This window comes from Garra rufa, chromosome 14 (assembly GCF_049309525.1).
Source record: "Garra rufa chromosome 14, GarRuf1.0, whole genome shotgun sequence".
Classification (NCBI taxonomy): domain Eukaryota; kingdom Metazoa; phylum Chordata; class Actinopteri; order Cypriniformes; family Cyprinidae; genus Garra; species Garra rufa.
In genome coordinates, this window is record NC_133374.1 from 40550917 (window position 1) to 40554663 (window position 3747).

Genomic DNA, 3747 nt, shown 5'->3' on the forward strand with positions numbered 1-3747 from the left:
GTTTATTTAATCCTGATTATTGTCATCATATTATTATCATGAAGGCACTTTGAGATCTAATAGAATTTGTGATCCACTGGAGTACAATTTTAATGTTACAGCCTTCCTCTGATTCCCACTGATATAAATGGCTGATATTTAAAATAAATAAATAAATAAATAAATACTGTTAAGGCCCTGATCATCAAAAGTACATGGAACTTGGCATGTTTACTCAGAATGTGTTGTTGCTCATGTAAATAAAGATAAAGATAAAAAAATCATTCTATCCCCTCTAGTGGACAACATTAGTATAACGTGTGGTCATGCAGTATGTTTTTTGAATTGCCAGAAACCTCTCGTTTGATCTCCTCCTAAACCCTTGACTGATTTACACGCAATTGTGTGTCGCCTATAGACACTAATGAGTCTTACCTCTCAGATAGGTCCTTCAAGGTATCTTGGAGAGGTGAGGTGTCCAAGTTGCAACTTCTAACTATTGGAGTACCTCAGGGCTCAGTTCTTGGACCACTTATCTTCTCTGTCTACATGGCATCACTAGGTTCTGTCATTTAGAAACATGGCTTTTCATATCACTGCTATGCTGATGACACTCAACTCTACCTCTCATTCCATCCTGATGATCCGATGATAGCTGCTTGAATGTCAGCTTGTCTAACACATTTCTTGCTGAATGAAGGGCCATTATCTTCAACTCAACCTTTCCAAGACATAACTGCTTGTGTTTCCATCAAACCTATCATTTCATCACATTTTCACCATCCAGTTAGGCACATCAACCATAACTCCTTCAAAAACAATTTTTGTAATTGATGATGAGCTGACTTTCTCAGACCACATTGTTAAAACTGCCCGGTCCTGCAGATTTGCTTTATTCAACATTAGGAAGCTCAGGCCCTTTCTTTCAGAACATGCTTCACAACTCATTGTTCAAGCTCTTGTTCTGTCCAGGCTGGACTGTTGCAATGCTCTCTTGGCAGGTCCTCCAGCCAGTTCTATCAAACCTTTACAATTGATCCAGAATGCAGCTGCGAGATAAATTTTTAATAAGCCAAAAATAACACACGTCACACTTCTCTTCATCAGTTTGCACTGGCTACCAATAGCTGCTCGCGTAAAATTCAAGGCATTAATGTTTGCCTACAAAACCACCACTGGCTCTGCACCCCTTTACCTAAATTCACTACTTCAGACTTACAGGGGTTGGACAAAAAAACTGAAACACCTGGTTTTAGACCACAGTTAGTATGGTGTTGGGCCTCCTTTTTTTGGCCAATAGAGCATTTCGTCTTTGGAATTGTCATATACAAGTCCTGCACAGTTGCCAAAGGCATTTTGAGCCATTCTCCTCTTGCAGATCAGGGGTCAGGTCACTACATGATACTGGTGTAGGAAAATGTTATCTGACTCGCTCCTCCAAAACACCCCAAAGTGGCACAATAATATTCAGATCTGGTGACTATGCATGCCATGGGAGATGTCCAACTTCACTTTTCTTGTTCATCAGACCACTCTGTCACCTGTCTTGCTGTGTGTACTGGTGCATTATCATCCTGATACATGGTACCACCTTCAGAGTACAATGTCTGAACCATTGGGTGCACATAGTCAACGTTCACACCTGTTCTTACTGGTGGAATGTGCAGTCAGTGAAGATTGGCCACCAGGCTGCAAAAATATAGCCATGAAACCTCCAACATTATATTGGCCAGTGTTTCAGTTTCATTGTCCAACCCCACAGAGTGGTCTTATGAACAAGAAAAGTGAAGTTGGACATCTCCCATGGCATGCATAGTCACCAGATCTGAATATTATTGTGCCACTTTGGGGTGTTTTGGAGGAGCGAGTCAGATAACATTTTCCTACACCAGTATCATGTAGTGACCTGACCCCTGATCTGCAAGAGGAGAATGGCTCAAAATGCCTTTGGCAACTGTGCAGGACTTGTATATGACAATTCCAAAGACGAAATGCTCTATTGGCCAAAAAAAGGAGGCCCAACACCATACTAACTGTGGTCTAAAACCAGGTGTTTCAGTTTTTTGTCCAACCCCTGTATGTGCCCTCTAGAAACTTGCGTTCTGCAAGTGAACAGCGAGTTATTGTGTCATCCCAACGAGGCACAAAATCACTTTCACAGACTTTTACCTTAAATGTTCCCTCCTGGTGGAATGACCTGCCCAACTCAATCCGAACAGCGGAGTCCTTCTTCAAGAATCGGCTAAAAACACATCTCTTCTGTCTTTGTTTGACCCTCTAACTCTAGCACTCTCTATTTTATTTCTATTTCTATACTTATATATTTGTAAGTGTTTTAGTATGGTTTCTGCTTGTATTCAAAACTCAGTGTGAGACAACTGTGGTGTGTATCAACAAGAGGAGGTGCACCATACACCATACTAATCAAGCAATACAACTGTTTATTGGATGTAAAATACAGCTGATCAGATTATGTTACAGTTTTTTCTGATTGCTTAAGCACATTTTTTGTAACTATTGGCTATTTTTGCAAAACTCTACACACAAAAAAGAAAACCTTTCACCCAATTATCAAAACATTGTAGTTCTCTTGCAAAAGCAAACACAGCTAGATTAACTCTTCACACCTTCGTAAAAATGGTGTTTTCATATCAAACAGTACACACAAGCTATCATCTACTAAGCACACAATGCGCCAACTGCACACTGATGGTATGAATACAAAACACATCTGGCTTTTGCTTTCTCTGTGTACAGATGTCAATTTGAGGTCATACTTTTGTCATAGTGTCATGTAAACATACAAGGATCCAAACTTCAAGTATTGGTGTTTATTCACACTCATCAAAACCAAGACAAAGTCAGAACACAAAATAGTAATTTCACACACAAAAAAAAAAAAGGAAATAAAAAGACAATCAGCCTACATCATGTCGTCTTTCTGGGTCTGGCCACAAAATTTCGTCCACATCGCATGCGATATCCTCCAGTCCAAGGCACCGGGGAAAATATCTCCTTGAATGCCGTATCCAGGCCTGACATGATGCCTGGTCAATATCTCCACATGCCTCCTCCATTGCCTGTAAAAGGGCTACCTGTTGATGAGGATGACGGTCGTACACTTTCCAGCGCCAGGCAGAGAAGAACTCCTCGATGGGATTTAAGAATGGAGAGTATGGAGGGAGGTTGAGTGCCATGAAGGATGGGTGGTCTGTAAACCAGTTGCGGACCAAAGCAGCCCTATGGAAACTAACATTGTCCCATATGATGACATATCGGGTATGCTCTGGTCTCTGAACAGTGAGCATGTCATGTAAGGTGTCCAGGAATGCAAGAATGTGTGCAGTGTTGTATGGGCCTATGGTTGCATGATGGTGAACAACACCATTTTGGCTTATAGCTGCACACATGGTTATGTTACCACCACGTTGTCCTGGGACATTGATGATGGCACGGTGTCCAATAATGTTCCTGCCACGTCTCCTGGTTTTACTGAGGTTAAAACCGGCCTCATCTACAAAAAGTAGCTCATGTCCCATGGCATCTGCTTCTAGTTCCATCACTCTCTGGACAAGACAAAACAAATGCAACACATCAGGCCCATGCACAGCACTACAGTATGCACTTCCAAATTCAGAACCAATGACACTATAGCTTACCTGCACATAGTCATATCGCAGTTGCTTTACACGTTCTGTGTTTCTCTCGAAAGGAACTCTGTAAATTTGCTTCATTCTTATTCTGTGGCGCGCAAGTACACGACTTAGT